The sequence below is a fragment of the Phyllostomus discolor genome, chromosome 3 (genome assembly GCF_004126475.2).
Source record: "Phyllostomus discolor isolate MPI-MPIP mPhyDis1 chromosome 3, mPhyDis1.pri.v3, whole genome shotgun sequence".
Classification (NCBI taxonomy): domain Eukaryota; kingdom Metazoa; phylum Chordata; class Mammalia; order Chiroptera; family Phyllostomidae; genus Phyllostomus; species Phyllostomus discolor.
The window spans coordinates 159,621,540-159,642,824 of record NC_040905.2 but is presented as its reverse complement, the minus strand read 5'-3'; the positions used below and the strand labels follow the sequence as shown (position 1 = coordinate 159,642,824).

Here is a 21,285-nt window from a genome sequence, read left to right as displayed (position 1 = left end):
TCTAGCTCTGTCCATTCCTCTGCACACAGCCTCACAGCTGTCACTGAGGAGGTTGCTCTGTAATCTCCAAGAAAGAAAATTGTCACTGTTTTTCCCAACTGTGCATTCCCCCATCATTAAGATATAATTGACAAATAACATTTTTAAAGTTTATAGTATGCAGTGTGATGATTTGACATATATATCTAGATCTCTTAGCCTTATTGTCATTGCCATAGGAGACATATTAAAAAAATATTGCTTAAGACCAAAGTCAAAGAGTTTATTGCTAATGCTTTCTTTTAGAAGTTGTATGGTTTCAGATCTTACATTTATATATCTATTCCATTTGAGCTTATTTTTGTATGTAGAGTAAGAAGATTGTTTAATTTCATTTTTTGCATGTATCTAAGTTTTCCTAACACCATTTATTGAAGAGAATGTCCTTACCTCATTATATATTCTTGCCTCCTATGTTGTAAGTTAACTAACTGTGTGAGCATGGGTTAATTACTGGGCTCTCTGTTTTGTTCCATTGATCTGTGTGTGTGTGTTTATGCTAATACTATGCTCTTTTGATTATTGTAGCCTTGCATAGCATAGTTTGATAGTAGGTAGTGTGATACTTTCAACTTTGTTCTTTCTCCATATTGATTTGGCTATTTGCAGTCTTTTGTGGTACCATATTAAAAATAGGATTATATGTTCTAGTTCTGACAAACATGTCATTGGTATTTTGATAGGGATTGCATTGAATCTATAGATTGCTTTGGGTAGTATTAACATTTTAATGATGACAATTCTTCCATTTCATGAGCACAGTGTATCCTTTCATTTATTTGTATCTTCACCAATACTTGAAGTTTTCTAAGTATAGGTCCTTTACCACCTAGGTTAAATTCATCTCTAGGTATTGTATTCTTTTTGATATAATAGCAAATGGGATTGTTTTCTTACCTTCTCTTTCTGCTGGTTTTTTATTGGTGTATAAAAATGCAATGACTTCTGAATATTAATTTTGTATCCTGCTACTTGACTGAATTCATTTTATTAGTTCTAATAGTTTTCTGGTGGAGTCCTTAGGGTTCTCTTTATATAGTATCATGCCAACTGCAAATAATGACAGTTTTCCTTCTCCCTTCCAATTTGGATCCCTTAAATTTGAGATAACTTTTAGACATCCAAGCAAAAATGTTGAACAATGTTTGTATATATTTGTCTGCAGTTCAAGCTAGAGCTTAGTTTTGGAAACACAAATTTGGGAGTCATCATATGAAAGCAGTATTTAGAGTCACAGGATTGAATGAGATCATCTGGGAGGAGATTGTAGGTAAAAAGAGAAGAGATTTGATGCCTGAGTCCTGGAGTGTTTCAGCCTGTAAAGGTCAGTAAGATGAGGAGAAACTAGCCAGTGGATCTGAAACCCAAGAGAAACAGTGTTCTACCCAGGGCCAGGTCAAGAAAGTGATCCAAGGGGAGGGAGTGACTGTGTTACATGCATGGGGAGAGCTATGTTGAGTGGGAGGTGAATGCCTTTGGTCTGTTCATAAAGTGCCAATGAAAGAAAGTACTGGTTCCATGACATTCATGTAATTGAGGGTCAGAAGACAGTCATAATTGGCTTCAGAGCAAGGCTGAGATGAGAGAACATTTGAGGGAAGATGGATGGTCCCTGAGAAACAACTGTAATGGGTTGCCCAGGTACTTTATAAAAGATTAGAATGAAAAGAAAAACTTCAAGGACAGATTTTGCTTCAGTGACTTTCCATTGGGGTCATTGTATATGTTAGTTGGTGCTCAGAAAAATGTCTGCCTAGACGTAGAGAACAAATTCTATGTGTTTCTTAATATTTAGATTTTAAAAAATTAATCAAGAAATAAAATTATTTACAGTTCTGTAAATTTAGTAAAACTAATGAAACTACACCTGAAAAGGATAAATATTACTGTATATACATGGTCTGTCTGGAAAAAGTGCAGCCATTGTTAATATAGTGAGAACTATTTGTGCAACATCAGTGTAACCTGGCAGCCAAGGAGAGTGAACTGGAATGCACGTATGTGAACAATGATGACTTCACTGTACTAGTCACTGGGGGTGGTACCTGTTCTTGAGTGAGCATGTGTACTGTGTGGACGTTACATTAAAAATGACTGAATGAATAGAGCAATGAATCTGCATCCAATTTTACATTAAGCTTGAACATTCCTCTATAGAAACTATTCAGGACTTCCAGCCAGGATGGAGGCATAGGTAGACACACTGTGCCTCATCACACAGCCAAAATAAGAAGAAGAATTTAGAAACAAAAAACAACCAGCACTGACAGAAACTTGAACTGCATGGAAGTCTGACAACCAAGGAGTTAAAATAGACACATTCATCCAGACCAGTAGGAGGGGTGGAGTTGGGCAGCCAGGTGGAGAGGGATCGCAGCAAAAATAGCGGGGGCTGTCAGACCCAGGCACAGGGTGGTGGCGGGCAAACCCAGCAGGCGGTGATTGTGGAGGGGCATGGCACACAGGGCAGCTGGCAGACCTGGCAGTCCCACATTTGCTCGCAGATAAACCAGGTGAAACTGGGGAGCGGAATGGACTGCACAACCCATGGTTCCAGTGCAGGAGAAATAAAGCTTCAAAACACTGAATGAAAACACCTGTGGGGATTAATGTGCTGGGAGAAACTCCCAGCCTCACAGGAGAGTTCATTGGAGAGACCCACAGGGTCCTAGAACATACACAAGCCACCCACCTGGGAATCAGGACTAGAAAGTCCCAGTTTGCTCGGTGGAAGCAGCAGAAAGGACTGAAATCCAGCAGAGAGAGGAACAAGCACCATTGTTTCCTCTTGAACCCCTGCCCTACATACAGCGTCACAATGCAACAATGTGGGTTGCCCCACACTGCTGAACATCTAAGGCTCCACCCCTCACTATGTAACAGGTGTATCAAGACAAAAAATAATGACCGAAATGAAAGAAAAGATCAAAGCTTCAGAACAAATACAACTAAGCAATGAAGAGATAGCTAACCTATCAGATGCCTAGTTCAAAACACTGGTAATCAGGATGCTCACAGAATTGGTTGAATTTGGTCACAAATTACATGGAAAAATGAAGGCTACACTAAGTGAAATAAAGGAAAATGCACAGGGGACCAATAGTGTTGGGAAGTAAACTGGCATTCAAATCAATGGAATGGACCAGAAGGAAGAAACAACCAAACAGAAAAGAATGAAGAAACAAGAATTTAAAAAAATGAGGACAGGCTTAGGAACCTCCAGGACATCTTTAAACATTCCAACATCCGAATTATAAGGGTACCAGAAGGAGAAGAGGAAGGGCGACAAGTGGAAAACTTATTTGAACAAATAGTAAAGGAGAACTTCCCCATTCTGGCAAAGGAAATGGACTTCCAGGAAGTCCAGGAAGCTCAGAGAGTCCCAAAGAAGTTGGACCCAAGGAGGAACACACCAAGGCACATCATAATTACATTACCCAAGATTAAAATGAAGAAGAGAATCCTAGAAGCAGCAAGAGATAAGGAGACAGTTACCTACAAAGGAGTTTCCATCAGACTGTCAGCTGATTTCTCAAAAGAGACCTTGCAGGCAAGAAGGGCCTGGAAAGGAGTATTCCAAGTCATGAAAGGCAAGGACCTGCATCCAAAAATACTCAATCCAGCAAAGCTTTCATTTAGAATGGAAGGGCAGATAAAGTGCTTCTCAGATAAGGTCAAGTGGAAGGAGTTCATCATCACCAAGCCCTTATTATATGAAATGTTCAAGGGACTTATCTAAGAAAAAGAAGATAAAAAAATATGTACAGTAAAATGACAGCAAACTCACAATTATTAACAACCACACCTAAAACAAAAACAAACTAAGCAAACAACTAGAACAGGAACAGAACCACAAAAATAGAGATCACATGGAGGGTTATCAGTAGTGAGGGAGAGAGGTAGAATGGAAAAAAGGTACAGAGAATAAGAAGCATAAATGGTAGGCACAAAATAGAAAGGAGGAGGTTAACAATAGTAAAGGAAATGGAGAAGCTGAAGAACTTATATGTACAATCTATAGACATGAACTAAGGGGCAGGGGGAGGTTAGGGGGTGGGGAGGTACAGGGTGGAGAAAAATAAAGGGGAAAAATATTGGGACAACTGTAATAGTATAATCAATAAAATATACTTTTAAAAAAGAGTATTTCTCTCTGATATAGGAGAGTTTCCTTTCTAAATAATAGATAGTAGAAAGGATACTGTTATGCTAACACAAAATCTATTACATCTAGAATCCAGAACATCTAACCGCTAAGTGGGATATGCTGCCTGGATAGTACTCCAGAGAAAACTTGGTGCAGGAATAATTTCTGAAATAGCCTATGAAATGCAAATACCTAGACATTGTACCCATGCTAATACATTTTTGCATTGCTACAACCATAACTAGCATCTCTGTCAAGGATGTCTTTGTAGTAAAGGGAATCAAACAGGGTTGGAAAGTTTTTGATGGGTAGTTGGTAAAAAATGCAAGGAAATTACATAGCAAGCAAAGAAAGCAGGATCTCATCTCAGAATCAAAATTTTTTTAATATAAGCATAGAACTTCCTAGAAACTCTATGTGACACATGCCTTAGGAGAAGGGCATTCCAAAGGGTCCCTTCACACACTGTGTTTAGTTGATACCAATCATCTAGCCGGAGAGTAAACCATTCAGTCAATCAACCAGATGTTTAGTCTACCCTCTGCAAAACATCTGGGCGATTGATGGGGTCATTTCCCTTTTATTAGGAAGCCTGGCTGCAGCAATGCAGACATGCAATCACAGCATGAGAACACAGAATGAGGATGACAGATATCTTGACCCACCAGGATCTCAAAGTAGGATATTTTTCAGGTCAGTGTGGGTCAGTTCAGCATCACTTTAGCCTGAGATTTGTGGGCTGCTTGTTGTTCTGAGACACTTTGATGCCAACATATTTTTAAATCCCTATTTCATAAAGAGCAGAGGCCCTGAGCTGAAATAGAACACCTTACTGACATTCAAGGGTAGGAGGCCATTGGCTAAAAACTACATTGGTTTCCTCCCAAATTGCCATTAAGTGACCTCCCTCTGCTGTTTTAGCTGCTGTGGGGAAAAGGTGCCGACATTTTGTTGGCACTGGCCTAAGAATTCATAACAAGTATAAAACTTGGCTACATTATAAAACATAATTCATCTGACAAAGGGAAATCATTTAATAGGCACCCTCTTAATTATAACAATTTGGAAAAGGAAGAAGTTGAGGACAATAGCAGAAAGCATAACAAGGTCACTTAATAAGAATTTTGTCTTTTGACTCTCTTCTGATGGATCAGCAGCCTCAGGGGTTGGAAAGGAAAATGAACATTTACCAATATTTTTCTTATCAATTCTAATCAAACCCAAGAGGAAAAAGGAATAAGGGAATAAGCTCAAGTAAAAAGGTGGGTAAATACAGACTTCATTGTCTCACATAATGAAGAATAATAGGATAACTATTAGCAATTGTAATTTATTATATTATTCTCTGGAATTTTCTTCCGGGGTGAAGGGGTCTCTGGAGAAAAGTTATTGACAACTACAGGTCATATCACACTCAGGAACATTGCAGGATCTGGTCTGGGAATCTCCAGAAAGCTAGATCTACAACTTTTCTGATAGCCTCAGCGGGAGACTGTCCCTCTAAAGAATAGAATGCTATCTTAGCCTGTCTTCCTTTCTTACAGTAATAACAATGGTAATGCTTTACAGGTGTTCAGAACTCTATAGTTTTCAAACTACTTTTGTACAGACAACTTCTTTTGATCTTTGCATTTTAAGGCACAAGGATCAGTATAAAGGAAACTGAAGAAAGAATACAACCAAATATGTACTCCAAATGGATTGGAGTGAGAAAATACAGAAGGGAAAGAAATCAGGTTTTGTTTTAATGTTATTTCAATGATAAACTCTTCTTCATAACAAGGACAGTTCATTCATAACAGAGCTTTGCCCACATGTAATGCATAACTCAGCCCAGATGTGCACTGGCCAAATTTGACGAGTGACATTTGGAAAAACCTTGTCACTTAGAGAAATTGATTGGAATTTTTAAAGCCACCTTACTGCAGAATAGTTTATGAGGTCTGTCCAGAAAGTATCCTGCCATGTAATATGAAAAATAGAGACATTTATTGAAGAAGATACAAGATACAAGAAACATCGTGCATAGGACAATGACACCTCAGTCCCCTTCAAAGTAGGCACCTTGGGACTTCACACAGTTCTCCCAATCACCATCAGCTGCCCCATCATATTTTCCTGAATCTCATCAACAGTCTGAAATCTCTTCCTTTTCAAAGGTGATTTTAGTTTTGTGGAAAGCCAGAAGCTGCAGGGCGCCAAATCTGGGCTGTAGAGGGGCTGAGTCACCTGGGTGATTTGATGTTTTGCAAAAAACTCTCCACCAGATGTGATGCGTGAGTGGGCATGCTGTGGTGATGAAGCTGCCAATCACTGGTTGCCCATGGCTGTGGCCTTCTGAATACTTTCTTTTTTTTCATTTTTTAAAATATATTTTATTGATTATGCTATTACAGTTGTCCCTCCCCCCTTCACTCCACTCTACCCTGCACACCCTCTCCCACCCACATTTGCCCCCTTTAGTTCGTGTCCATGTGTCATAAGTTCTTTAGCTTCTACATTTCCCATACTATTCTTACCCAAACCCTGTCTATTTTCTACTTATGCTACTTATTCCCTGTACCTTTCCCCCCTGTCTCCTCCTCCCACTCCTCTGTTGCTAACCCTCCATGTGATCTCTATTTTTGTGGTTCTGTTCCTGTTCTAGTTGTTTGCTTAGTTTGTTTTTGTTTTAGGTGTGGTTGTTAATAATTGTGAGTTTGCTGTCATTTTACTGTACATATTTTTTATCTTCTTTTTCTTAGATAAGTCCCTTGAACATTTCATATAATAAGGGCTGGACTTGCATGTCTATTTCCTTTGCCAGACTGGGGAAGTTTTCCTTCATTATTTGTTCAAATAAGTTTTCAATTTCTTGCTCTTCCTCTTCTCCTTTTGGTGCCCCTAAGATTCAGATGTTGGAATGTTTAAAGTTGTCCTGGAGGTTCCTAAGCCTTTTCTCATTTTTATGAGTTTTTGTTTCTTCATTCTGTTCTGGTTGGATGTTTATTTCTTCCTTTTGTTCCTGATCTTTGATTTGAGTCCCAGTTTCCTTCTCTTCAGTGTTGGTTCCTTGTATATTTTCCTTTATTTCACTTTGTGTAGCCTTCATTTCTTCCTTCATTTTGCAGCCAAATTCAACCAATTCTGTGAGCATACTGGTTACCAGCATTTTGAACTCTGCATCTGATAGGTTGTCTGTCTCCTTGTCACTTAGTTATTTTCCTGGAGTTTTGATCTTTTCTTTTATTTGGGCCATATTTCTTTGTCTTGGAACACTTGTTATGTTGTGGAGGGTGGAGCCTTAGATATTCACCAGGGTGGGGTAACTCGCTTCACTATGTTATGGCACTATATGTGGGGCAGGTGTTAGAGAGGGGATAATGTTGCTTGCTACTTTGCTCTGTTTTTGCCATACTTTCCATCACTCCCCTTGCTTCCCACAAGCAGATTGTGCCTTTTCAGTGCTGATTCCAAGGTGGGTGGGATTGTGTATGTTCTAGGATCCTGTGGTCCCCTCCAGTGGACTCTCCATTGAGACTGGGAGTTTCTCCTGCCACTGCAACTCCTACAGGATTTTACAGAGATTTTGAGGCTTTATTTCCCCACAGTAGAACCCTGGGTTGCATATTTGTCTCACTCCCCAGTTTTTCCTTCTGGCTTATCTGCATGAGAATGTGGGAAATCCCATCTGCCAGCCACCACCTTGCCCACCCTGCATAGCCAGATGCCACCTTGCCATGTCCTTTCTGCCTGGCTTTCATCTCTGCCACCCCACTGGTCTGAATGAATGTTTCTTCTTTAACTCCTTGGTTGTTGGACTTCCATGCAGTTTGATTTTTCTGGCAGTTCTGGTTTTTTTGTTGTTGTTGTTTTGTTTTGTTTTTAAATTGGTTGTTATCCTTCTTTTAGATGTGCAGGGAAGTAAAGTGTTTCTACCTATGCCTCCATCTTGGTCAGAATCCTGAGAAAGTCTCTTGTCTTGGCATCTAAAATAATATAGAGTTGGTAGTTTGCTGTGGTAAAAAGAGCACTGGATTGAGGCAGGGTTTGAGCAGTAGGACTACTTCATTAATTCACTCACTAAGTGAGACCTGGGCATCAGTTTCACTCTATAGGCTTCCATTTCCTGACCTAAAAAATGAACTTCATCTGAGGCTTGTAAACCTCTAAGAATCTGTGATTTGCTGAAACCCAGGAAGTGATGGATGAGGTATAATCAATGTCATGACACTGAGTTTGGATTGCTGCTTGAGGAAAAAAATTCCATGCAGGCAAGAAAAGACCTTGCACGATGAATTAGTGGTTCTGTTTACTTCCAATGTTTCTAGCATGGGCAATGTATTAAATATGATATTACCATTAATATTCTGGAGTGAATTTGTTAAGAAGCTTAATTCTTACCTAGAGGCACATGATAAATGTGCTTGAAGGTGGACATAAGGAAATAGTCAAAGGGTTTGAGATGAGAAAGATGGTTCTCATGCACTGCCATGGTGGAAGGTGAGGGACTGATGACTGATACTGGGAGGTAGGGGTAAAATGACAGAAAGAGAATGGAGGGGCCCAGAGTACTAACTTTACCAGTATCACTATTTTGTCAAGAACAGATTCTTTCTTAAATGCTGATAGATTGTAGTATCTAAGGGCCAGAAGAATCAAAGACCATAAAAGGTCTGGGTGTTAATTTACCAGAATTACTTAAATTAGACATTGCTTCATATTCTGAAACTGATGATAATTGTGTATATTCCTGAGTCAATAAAATGTATATTCTAAAAAGCCATATTTCTAAGACTAAATAGTGGTTTTAGAGAAAAGAAGTGAATCTACGGTTACTAGTTTATGATGTTTTCAGATTAAATTACTGAACTTCCTACTTATTGTTAAGCATTTGAAAACAGTATATATTTGTTAAATGTTCAATTTTAGAACACAGTTTGTTATTATCAGCATTATTCACTCTTAAGCAGACGGAGCTTAAAAAACCAAACTGCCCCATCTATGGGCCTCCAAAAATCAGATTGCAAAGTATAACTCTATGGCACTAACATACACTTAATGAAAATCATACTGTGAGCACTGATCATATTTTTGTTATTCAAAAATAACAAAAAGCCTGTTTTCTTGTCTCTTTCTTGGAAGGTCTGAAGTTTTTTCCTTCCATGGGTGTAGAGTATTCTACTCAATTTTCTAGTCAGAGTTTTCTTCTATCCTCATCCACCCCTAATTCTTACCTACTTCAGAAATGGTATGGGTCAGGGAAAAGGGAACATAGTGAAATTCCCATTACTTGATTTAAATACTTTTTCTCTTAGAAATAATACCTCAGCTAATGACCCACACCTTCAGAGAGCTTTCAAAAGTGCATCTCATCAAGGTGGCCAATGACTGGGAAAAGACTGGAGTTGGGGATGTGGGTGTTCTCCGTACTATTTCCTTTGTATGCAAGATAACTTCTCATCTGTCTAGGCTGGATTTGGGCAGTTCTGCCTGTGGTTCTGGGGCCAAGGTGACTTCTCAGAGGTCCCTCTGTTCCTCTGGTTCCACAGCAGTACCCAAGAACTGTTCAAACATATGTAGCATAAAAGTCCATATGGTTTCAATTACATTTACTGCATTACAGCTTTTGCTCTGTTTGTGCACAGACCTGCTGTACTCAGAATTCCTGCTCTGCTGAGCCCCTTCTGCCACAGATTTAGGGGTGGGATGAGGTTAAAACAACACCAAAATGGAAGAGAGCTCAACCAGCTCATTCTGTATAATAAACTCCATTCCACTGAGGTCCTAATTTCATCAAGTAATACAAGTCAACATCGAACATTAATGAGAGAAGGTTTCCAATTAGATACAATCTGACACTGGCCCTGCTTCTCAGTCACCTTCAATTGTCAGCAATAAAAAAGGACAGTTCAATATGATATGGATCATTCACTCCAAATCTCCACAACTCATTTATGACAAACACAACTAACAGAGCATGAGGAACTGCAGAATTGTTTTTCATTATCTTGGCACATTGGCTTCCGACTACAGCTGTAATGATCTTCAGTGGTTTTCTGTAGAACATGCTGTTAATGATGGCCTAAGATGTGAAGGCTACCAGAATTCTAAATGAAAATCTCAGGAATCCTTTAGTTTTGGGAAGAACAAATGGATCTCCAGAAAAAGAAAAGGAGAAAAAAAATTAAAAGGAAAAAGTGTTTTGTTTTTATAAGTGATGTAGCTTTTTGTGGGGCAAGGCAATATCCCGGCTGTATTTGAACAGGAAGAAGAAGTTGAAGTAACCAAATCTGGAGCATTAACCCACAGAGAACTGTGGAAATGACCACATACTCAAATCACATTGTCTGAAGTAATAGGATAAGCCGGGGTTTTATGAAGGCTTGTCAGAGTCTTTGTAAATTCAACATGATAAGTAGGGCCTAACCCATACGATGTCTGGGAAGTAGTTTATTTAAATACAATTGTGTGTCATTACCCCAGGTGGTCATTCAGGATACCTCCAGTGGGTGGGGAAATGAGGCCAGGAAACAGATCCCTAAGATCTAAGGATGCAAAGGCTGTGGATCTTGGCTGAGGATCCAACCAAGCAGTCTGGGGTTCATTCATTCACTTATTCACTTAAATATTTATTCAACACTCACTCATGCCAGATACGGTGCTTCAAAGATTCAGATGGTGAGACATACAGACACTGTCCTGGGGAAAGTAGGGGTGAGCAGGCAGCCAGAATCAGAGCTCTAGGCAGGGCACATGGAAGCCTTGGAAGTGTAGTATATACTGGCATTTCAGTACACTTAACTATTTTTCTCTTCACTTAGCAGGCATATTACTAAATCCTAGTTCTATTATTTTATATTACCATTATAACTACATCAGCCTCATTTTATAGCAAATCACATGGGTACTAGGGGGCAGTGCAGCTGACCACAGAATCAGGATCTAAGAGGGCAAGATATTGAGAACAAGATAAGATAAGCCCACTCCAGGCAAGCATCGCAGATGCTGGAGGGCATGGAAAAGCTATGAACTTGGTACTAAGGCTAATAATCTAGGCACCATATGTAAAATACCAACAATAAGCAGACGGTGATAGTGATATACCCTTTGCCCCATCCAGGGTGCTTCTTATATGTGTTGTTCTGGTACAATAGCAGGTCCTATTCAATTGTTCATGTGGGAGCAGACAGGTGGGTAGATTTGAGGGAAAATGGGTTGAACCCATCTATTCTCTCATGAAGCTGCTACATTTAATTTTCTCATTTATTTGGGAAGCAGTTTTATAAAGTCAATACTGATCATCCCCTATTTGGCTGAGTTAGCAAACTCATCTCTAGGGCACTGCACTAGACATAGGAGTTACAAACCCCCAGAGCTGATGACTCTTACTGCACACAGCTCCACAGCCTCAGCCTTCAAAGTGAATGGAAATAAGAATGGTGTTCCAAGATTACAAACATGAGAGACGAAAAAAAACCTGTAGGAGCTTGTGCTCTGGCTCCTGTGTGTTTGTGGAACATGGCCTCCTGTGACATTGACTTAGGTATTTTTGTCCAATTAGATTTTAAATGTCCCAAATGACAGACTCTACCTCTCATCTTGAAGACAAATCTAAAAAATGATCAATCTCATTTTTAAGTATTTCCTTATGTTCAACTTTGATTTTTCCTTAAAAAAGTGGGTTCTATTAATCCTAATGGTGTAGGCTTTTCCCTCCTTGATTTTAAAATATTATTACTTCCTCTATAGCATTTGTACCCTTCAAATATTTGTCAACTTCCTTGTCTTTTCTCAGCCATTAGGCAAGTCATGCATATTTAGCATTTTTAATCTTCTAGACTCTCTTCATAAATCAATGCCCATGTTGTTGGCATCATTTTTGGTCTTCTGCTTATTTGATCTATCTTTCAGATTCAGAGGTGATCAAAACTGCATTCATTTATTCCATTGCAAATGCCACTACTTTTTACATCTATCTCAATGAAAATGTTGTTTCTCATCTATTGTTAAAGGCACCCTTGGGCTCTTCCTGCAAAATTTCATAATTACCCTGGACCTATTTAATAATCTTCCTTTCAAGACCATCTGGGAAGCCACAGAGTTCGGTGAAAAGACCAATGTACAAAAATTTGGGTTCAAGTGCTGACTTTGCAACTAATTAACTGTATTCTTTTGGAGAAAGTCACTTTTCCTTTACAAGCCTCAGTGTCCTATTATTCAAAAAGAGGATTGAATTACATGCTTTTGAGTTCTGAAATTCTATGATAATCTTGATTCATGAATTAAATAACCTTCTTGAAATTATTTCGCCACCTTAACTTCTAATTTTCTCTCCTAAAATAAGAATTACAGTTTTCCTCTTATTTACCTCAGTTGTTTTGAAGAACAACTGAAACCATATATATGAAAGTGCTTTTAAAATTGTGAAGTGCTAATCAAACAGAAAACTTTCTCTTCTTCTTTTTATTATTATTATCACTATGACAATTACAAGTGTCACTCTGTGACAACCTGTTCTTTTGTCTTAGACTGAAAGTCACTCTTCTTGTTACTAGTGGCTTTGCTGAGGTCCCTGATTTCATGAGTAACATTAAATGATATTCAACTCTTCCAGGCATAGAAAAATTTTGTGGTTTCTTTCATTATTGGTGATGGTAAATGTTTTCATTTTCCTAGTCTGTATGTTTTTACTTTACAAACCAAATTTATTTTGCTTCATCTGATCAGTTATTTTAGATTATTGATTCCTAAGGAAATATCTTGCATTTCTCTTCTAAATTAGACCTCAATATGTTTTTGGCAGATAATCTGTATTATTTACTTGTTCTCTGTTGGGAATAAGGAAATTAAGAACTAAATTTCACCTTAGTAAACAAGAACCACATTGTAGCTAAAAAGAAATGATAAAAGAGACAAAGTGCAATTAAGCAAACATCCTGTGTTGAGCAGATGCTCTCCCCTGGGTAGGCTAGATAAGCAATGCTTTGTAGTTTTAATGAGAACCTAGCTAGTTAGAGCCAGGAGATTACTAGGTTAATGAACAAACATCCTGCCTTCCTGCCTTATGCAAGAATGCTTGGTTTGAAATTCCCACGCTCGGTCTTTGTAAGCAAATTGCTAACCGCCACGTCTGCTTCTGTATAACGCTTGCTTGCCTGCCCCTATATAAGAACATAGTTGTAAGCACTTGGCGCATCTCTCGTTTGCAGCTCCTTGTGGGCACTGTGTCACTGGACACTTTGAGAGTTCGCCCCTGCGCAGGTTAAACTTGGCCAATAAAGTAACATCTTTGATACCCTGAAAGTCTCCGATATTTGTTCTCACGTTTGCTGGATGCAACATTCTCTATGGTATTTCTACCACTCCTCACAAAAAAAAGCAGCTGAGAATTTCATCAATGTGCTGTTTACTCCTTTTTTACGATCGCAAATGAAATTAATTAAAAGGTTAGGGAAAAATAAGAACTCTGAAGTGTCCATGAATACTAGTCTGAATGAGAGTTTCAAGTGGTACCTTAAAAAAATCAGTTCATTAAGCAGAGAAGCAGCATACTGGAGTGCAAAAGTCAACAAGTAGTAGTAAAACTCAGATCCTCCAACTCCAAATCCCATAGCCTTTCTCTGGTGCCTGCTCTCCTTCTTAATCATAGTTCCAATTTGCCTACTTCTGGGGCATTGATCTGTCCTTGCCTATGGTAGCTTTTAAAAAGCAGACTATTCAGGGATTGTTTTGCATTTGAAAACTAAGTTTCTAAAAGAAATAATGACAGATGCTCTAGTATAGCAGAAAGAGTAGAAAGGTGTTCTCTTTGGCAGGAGAATCTCTCTGGTTCCACAAATAACATTCACAAGACAATTTCCATTACACCTACACATGCATAAAGCCTGTCCCAGCAGTGTGTCTTTTAAATGGAAGCTTTCTGAGAGGTTACAATGCATCGATGAAATTTTTCATAACAACCATTGGAACAACGGTACATACATTTATTGACCCCTTCTGCTCTACTCTCATGTGCTTGATGTATTTTGTAGAAAAAAGTCTTATCCCCTTTAATGTATACATCTCTAGTGAGAACTAGGTTTAAAAAAAGATAAAAAGCATTATTTTAAAGAGAGCTTTGAAAATTTTACTCAGTGTAAACTTTGAATCTTGGAATTGGAATTAGAAGTCCTTGTTTTCTTCCTGTCCCCTAGTTACTTACTGTGTTACTTTGGACAAGCCATTCCGCTACCCTAGAAATTCAGTTCTTTGTGTGTGAAATGGAAGAGTGATGCTTGTTTGGACTGCATCACAGCATTATGAAAATTAGATGAAATCACTGTAAAATGGTAGGGCAATGAGATGGCTGTTATTATTTCCACTTAGAAAGTTTTAAGCAAGTGAGTCACTTATTATGCTGCTGGTGTTTAAGGAAAAAGAAATCAAACTAAAACATGTCTAACATGTACTTTTGGACAATAAAGTTGATGAAAGTTTAATTCAAACAATTAAGAACTCAGCATTGAGGAGAGCTGGTTCAAGGACTTATGAGGAAAGTGAAGAACCCCAAAACAACATTAAGGGAGGCAACCAGATTCAAGTTATCTGACACAGTCAAGTCTGCTCATGGTGAGTGTGGTCTAGGCAGCTGGACTCACAGTATGCTTCTGGACTAGTCTGAGTGGAAACAGTTTTCACTCAGTTGTAGAAATGGGGTTTCTAATGGTGGCACTCTAGGTAAAGTAGCAATTGTCTGTCTCTATGTTTTACAGCTTAACAAGTTTTGCTTAAGTACTATATATGTTATTAGTATCCACATATGCTATTAAAGTAATATATACATAATAGCTTATGTTTATCAATCATTTCATGTGCTCTGTGTTAGGTGCTCTGCTCCAATAAATTATTTAATTTATACAATAACCCTATGACCCATCCTTCATTTTCACCTCTGTGTTTCAAAAGAGAAAATGGAGGCACAGAGAAATTAAGTAACACAGTCAAGGTCACACAGCTATTAAGTGGTGGAGTCAGGACTTACATCTCAGGAGGACCAGCTGTAAAGTCACTAAACAATGCAGATCTGGGTTTTGTGAGTCCTGAAGCTTATACAATGGGAGAATCCTCCTTAACAAAAAGAATAAACAAATTATTGATACATAATCACTAGTGCCCCTCCAAGGGCTTTGGAAATTTAAGGTTCATTAAATTCACAGTCTTCCTTGCCTCTACTGTGTATACCATTTTGACTGAGTTAAATTATTGGAGAAATAGCAATATTGATGTAATTTGCCTTACTAATCCACAAACATTTTCCCTTGTGGAGATTTAATAACTTGAAGATTCCATATAATGACAGTTAATATCTGAGGTTTCACGTCATAATTCAGAAAGCTACTAATATACAGTTAGCAGCAGGTACTGGAAATTACAGCTTGGTCCTAGAGGGAAATAAAAACTTTTGAAATGGTGTTTTTTTTCCTTTAGTCATGGAAGATTTAAGTAGAAAGAAACATTAGAGAATGGTTAGGGAAGACACCTCATCTCTGAGATGAAAGAGAGAGACTTAAAGAGCAGGCAATGTGGGAAACTGCTTAAGAACATGGGTCTCAAATCCATCAGCCTGGACCATGGAGTCACAGAGCCAAACTTCTCCCATTCTTTATGACTTTGTGCAAGTCATTTGACCTCTCCAAACCTCAGTTTTCTTATCCATTAAATGTCGATGATAAATGCTCACTTTAAAGGAAGTGGGGATTACATGAAGCAATAACTGAAGAATTCTTACCATAGCATCTAGCAAATGAAAATAGGAGCAGAACTAGAAGTTAATAATAGTTGTTGCAGTCAACATACAATTTCAAATCCACCAGATGTTTTGGGTGGAATTGGGGCTGGAGTCAAGATCTCTTGATTTCTTATCAAATGACTTTTCCAATCCTCTAAACTGTTTCTTTCTCAAGATGAATTCAATGATGGAAATGACACAGTCATAGTTTCAGGAAATCCAGGCATTTTTAGGAGACAGGGGCAGTAAATGGGAACAAACTCTCTCCTCTTTGGGCTCCCCAAGGGAATAGTTAAGCATTTTAAGAGTGGGCCTATACAACTTAATGAGGTGTTATCATTACCTAGCAAGACTGTTGGTAAAAATTTTGTTCCCTTATAGTTCCAGAACTTTTGGAGAACTGGAACTTATTGGTCCCAAAGGGAAAAACATCTTCTGTGGGAAAATTTAAATTTGGGGCCATGGATTTCCCTTTTTTTTTCTTTTATTTTTTTTCATTCTTACTACTGACTCACATGTTCAGTAAAGCCTGGTTAGAAAGTTACAATCTAATTTCTTGTAGTGTTTTGCTGGACTGGGCTTGCAAATTTTTAGACAAATTTGTTCCATGCATCTGAAATGAAGCTGGGGGCATGGCTAACATTTTTATTATTTTGATAAATGGCATCTCTAAAAGGACAGAAATACATAATCTGTTGGTCCTTTTTCTCACTGATCCAAATGGGTTACATTTTAATGGTGGAATTTTGATATTTAACCTGTATGAGCCTAATTTTCTTCATCTTTAAGTGGAAAAATGGTTCTTACTTTACAGGGTGTTGCCTTTATTTAACCAGATAGCAGGGCATCTGACACAGGAGGGGTTCCAATAAATTCTAATTCTTATTTTTACCCTCTTATACAACATTTTGAGGTTAATAGGTAATATCTAAATAGATAAAATACACACTTGGGGTATTTTATCTAAACAAGCTTGAGGAATGTTTGTTTGAATGACAGGTTTCTTTACTACAACATTTCCCAGAATCTTTATACTAATATGCATTATGAACCTTCAAGGGGGAAAGAAGCACAGTGTGCTGGACTTCACAACTCAATTGCTAGGAAAGATTTCCATGTAAATATACAAGTATTTTTTAGAACACATTTTGGGAAATGCTGCATATCCAGAATAATCCAGAATAATCTTTAAGAAGAAAAGATGATCTCTGAACTGTCACATCCAAAGTTTTGGCTCTTTACAGAGATTCTCAGAAGTTAAGCAGGAATCGTAGCAGAAATGGGTTATACACAACTAATAGATGAGCCAGGAGGTTGTATTTTATGATGGCCGTAAGCTTCATTTTTGGCAAAATGGGATTAATTTCACAGAAGTGTATATCTTTATTACCACTACCTCAAGAAAGAACACTGTGTTGGGAAAGCTTACTTTAACACCAAAATTGGGGCCAGTGTCCAAAGTCATTATGTAGAATAGACTTGCCTGTGGGAGTGGCCATATGACTAGTTCAGTGGAACAGAAACAGAAATGATGTGTGCCGGTCTGGGCCAAGACTTTTGAGTAGTGGGTGTGCCTCCCCTGGGTTTTCATTTCCTTTCTACTGTGTGGATGAAGAAGATGTTGTAACCCCTGGTGTGGTACCACAGAAGGGAAACCAGGGTCTCCGGGCACTGAGTAGTAAACTTGCATTGGACTATTGCACAGTGAAAAACATATATTTACTGTTATAAGACACGGATGCTTGGGGATAGATATATTTGTTCCAGCAGCTGGTAATTCTTTTTTTATTTTTTATTTTATTTTAATTGTTGTTCAAGTACAGTTTTTTGTCCTTTATTCCCATCCCAGCCCACCCTCTCACCCTCTCCCCACCTGACCTCCCATTTCCACCCCACCTAGTTTTTGTCCATGTGTCCTTTATATTTGTTCCTGTAAGCCCTTCCCATTCTCCCCTGAAATTCCCTCCCCTGTCTGCTCTGGTCACTGTCAGCCTGTTCTCTATTTCAGTGTCTTTGGCTATATTTTGCTTGTTTATTTGTTTTGTTGTTTAGGTTCCTGTTAAGGGTGAGATCATATGGTATTTGTCTTTCACTGCCTGGTTTATTTCGCTTAGCATAATGCTTTTCATCTCCATCCATGCTGTCGCAAAGGGTAGGAGCTCCTTCTTTCTGCTGCATAGAATTCCATTGTGTAGATGCACCATAGTTTTCTGATCCATTCATTTACTGATGGGCACCTAGGTTGCTTCCAGCACTTGGCTATTATAAGTTGTGCTGCTATGAACATTGGGGTGCATAGGTTCTTTTGGATTGGTGTTTCAGGGTTCTCAGGATATAATCCCAGCAGTGGAGTTGCTGGGTCAAAAGGCAGATCCATTTTTAGGTAATTCTTAACTAACACAATCTCACCCTCCTTTCCTTTTTTTTTTTTTCCAGAAATATTTTCTTCCTTCCAGGAGTGCTATTAAGCATAAGTTGAGTATGTAGTTCTGTGAGAGACAAGGGGTTGGGGAAAGAGAAGTACTGAGGTTCAAGACATAATCCTTTTTTTTAAATTGAAGCTTATAGTTTGGTTGAAGAAACAATGACCCAAGGCACATATACATAGAGGTCAGGATTCTCTGAGTTCCTGCAACTTCTCCCCCATCTTTGAGGTTGTCCTGTTCTGCACAGCAGCCTCCTAGGAGACATGGGCCCCCTGACTGAGTGTGCTTGAGACAGGATAGATGGGGAGCGAATGATGTACATGCCAGGGTTTGTAATTCCATTCAGACCTAGCCTATCAGCCTTCAACCTGGTGTTGAAAAGTCTCCAAATAAGTGGCCTCAGAGATGGCTTTTAGTTCCAGCTGAATAATTATTATTTTATTTTTTAATGGATAATTGTTTTTTACAGCTTTATTGAAAATAATTGACAAATCAAATGGCAAGATATTTAAAGTGTACAATGTGATGATTTGATATAAATTCATTGTAAAAAGCTTTCCCCTCATCAAATTAATGGGTACATCTGTCACCTCACATATCTACCTTTTTTGTGAGAACATTTAAGTTCTACTCTCTTCTCAAATTTTAATTGTACAATACAGTGTTATTATCTGTTGTCACCATGCTATACATTACATCCCCAGCTGTGTAATTTTCAGTTGTGAGTGAGAGAATTTCTTCTCAGGGATTCACTTACTTGTTTATTTTCTACTCATTAGGTTTATTTATTCATTCATCCATTCAGCAAATCTTTGAGCATATACATTGTGCTGTTTGCTTCAGATGAACAAAATTCCAACTTTTACTAACTGGAGTCACAGATTGGGAGAGAAAAAGACATGCCCACAATCTCAGCAAATGTGACAAAGGCCATAATAAAGAAGGACGAATTTTGCTTTTTAGGATGAAAGGAAGGAATGAGTGATACACTCAGCTAGAGGGAATTAGTAGGACTCTCAAAGACAGTGATACTTGGAGAGCACTGAAAAAGGAGTAGGAATTTGCAGGCGAATTGGGACAAAATGTTTGAAAGTGTGCTGCTCCCACATGCAACACAGATGAAGTCAAGGGATTGAAAAAAGCTGAATGTTGGAGAAAGGCAAGCAGCTAAGTGTAGATAGTACTTTAAATATCTTCTGTATGTATAACAGTACCTGTTACAGAAATGGTACTTAAGAAATATTTGTGAAATGTATAAGTAGCATACTAAGTAGAGGATTCAGATATAAACAGAAAAAAAATGCAGAAGATGAAATCCCCAAAAGCATATTATTTGATTATGAGACAGTAACTTAGAAAACTATGGCTGCAATATACATTTTCATTATGGGCAATAGAGATGAGAAGCTTATGATGTGCCTTTGAAATCTTAACTATGACATTGTTTGCTACTACCTCACAATATCGGGAGAAAGAACAGGCCCTAAGGAAAGCATTGAAGAGTACTGAGAATAAGAGTTGGTTGATGAGTTACTTATTGAGAACATGTGTGAATGGAAAATGGAATGTTGGAAATATTTCTACATTAAGTTGGATGTTTATCCTAAAGCACAATTAATCCTTATTTTACTCATATAAATAAAACCTTCAGAGTATCAGAAATGCTAGGGAGGACTTGAAATTTTGTTTGCATTCTCATCCACAGATGACGCTAAGAAAATAATGGTGATGAACTCATTTGCAGGTCTCAGGCAATGATGGAAAACTTATTTGGATTCAAAACCAAAACATCATTTTGAATTGGAAAGATGCTGTGTATGTATACAGACATATGCATTTTAGAATCAAGAAACTGAAAATGTCAAAATATGGCTATCTCTTCAGAGCTATGTTGAACCCAAAGAAGATGATTATTTGCAAATGGCACCCCTGCCCAGAATTTTGCTGGCAGGAGGTATAAGATCCCACTGGAAGCAGTGAACTTCACCTCCCACCAGGAAAGTCTGGGGCTAAGGGTTTAGTACAATAGGGTCATACAAAATATCCTGTGCCAACTATTTTAACTAGTATGAAAATAGTTCAATTTGAAGATGTATAAAACTTTACGTAGGAGTTTAGCTAAGAAATAATCTCTCATCATCTCCATTTTCTTTCTTTTATGGGGTGTTTTGGCAGAACCTCTTCTGACCATAAACAAGCAGGGCTAAAGGGGAGATCATTTTAGGGCCATTACCTGTGTTCTTTCTCTTGAGGAAAAATATGGAAAGAGTCCAGCATTCCTCATTCATAGTTCACTTTCCAGTGTGTAACAATCCATCCAAGGCTCATCTTTTCAAGTGCCCTCTGGATTTGTAGGGGAGTCTGCCAGGGGTTGTTCTGACATGATTCAAATTCCAAGTGCCCAAAAGAGTCCAGGGGAGTGAATTGTCACTGATGAGGGCTATCATTACACTCACAAGCATGTCTCAATCAGCAGGTTGAGAGAATATCTTTTTGGGTGTTGGTTCCCATGACCTTGTATGCTGGATAGGCTATGTTTGCTCTTGCGCATCTTCTCTCTACCTTGCTGTCTGCCCTGGGAGGCTGACAAGCATGGATGAATATCAGCAGGCTCCCTTGTCTTGTGCCTGGTGGATCCCTCCATCAAATCACAGACCCTGTCAGGCAGCTGCCACCTCTGCGAGGCTCTCTCTTACCTGTTCCAGGTAAGTACTTTCTTCTCTCACCTCATGAGGCTGGGGGTAGGCATTGTTCCCCACTGGTACTACCTCTGCTGTGCTGTGCTCTCCTCCTGGTTTCCATGTACCCTGCTTTCTCTTTACCAATAGTCCTTTTGTTAATCTCTCCTCAACTTATGCCAATTCAAGTATTCCATCTATTTTGTACCTTAGCTGCTACTCAAGTTAATGTTTGTTTCTTTCACA

At 38.5% G+C, this 21,285-nt stretch overlaps 1 long non-coding RNA gene across 1 annotated transcript in view; it reads left to right on the top strand.

The window, feature by feature from the left end:
* LOC118499672 overlaps positions 1–20,721 on the top strand; it is an 85,599-nt gene extending 64,878 nt beyond the window's left edge. The window contains exon 3 of the long non-coding RNA XR_004902184.1: positions 20,067–20,721. This is a non-coding gene — a long non-coding RNA (uncharacterized LOC118499672). The remainder of the gene's footprint in view (positions 1–20,066) is intronic.
* The last annotated feature ends 564 nt before the right edge of the window (positions 20,722–21,285 follow it).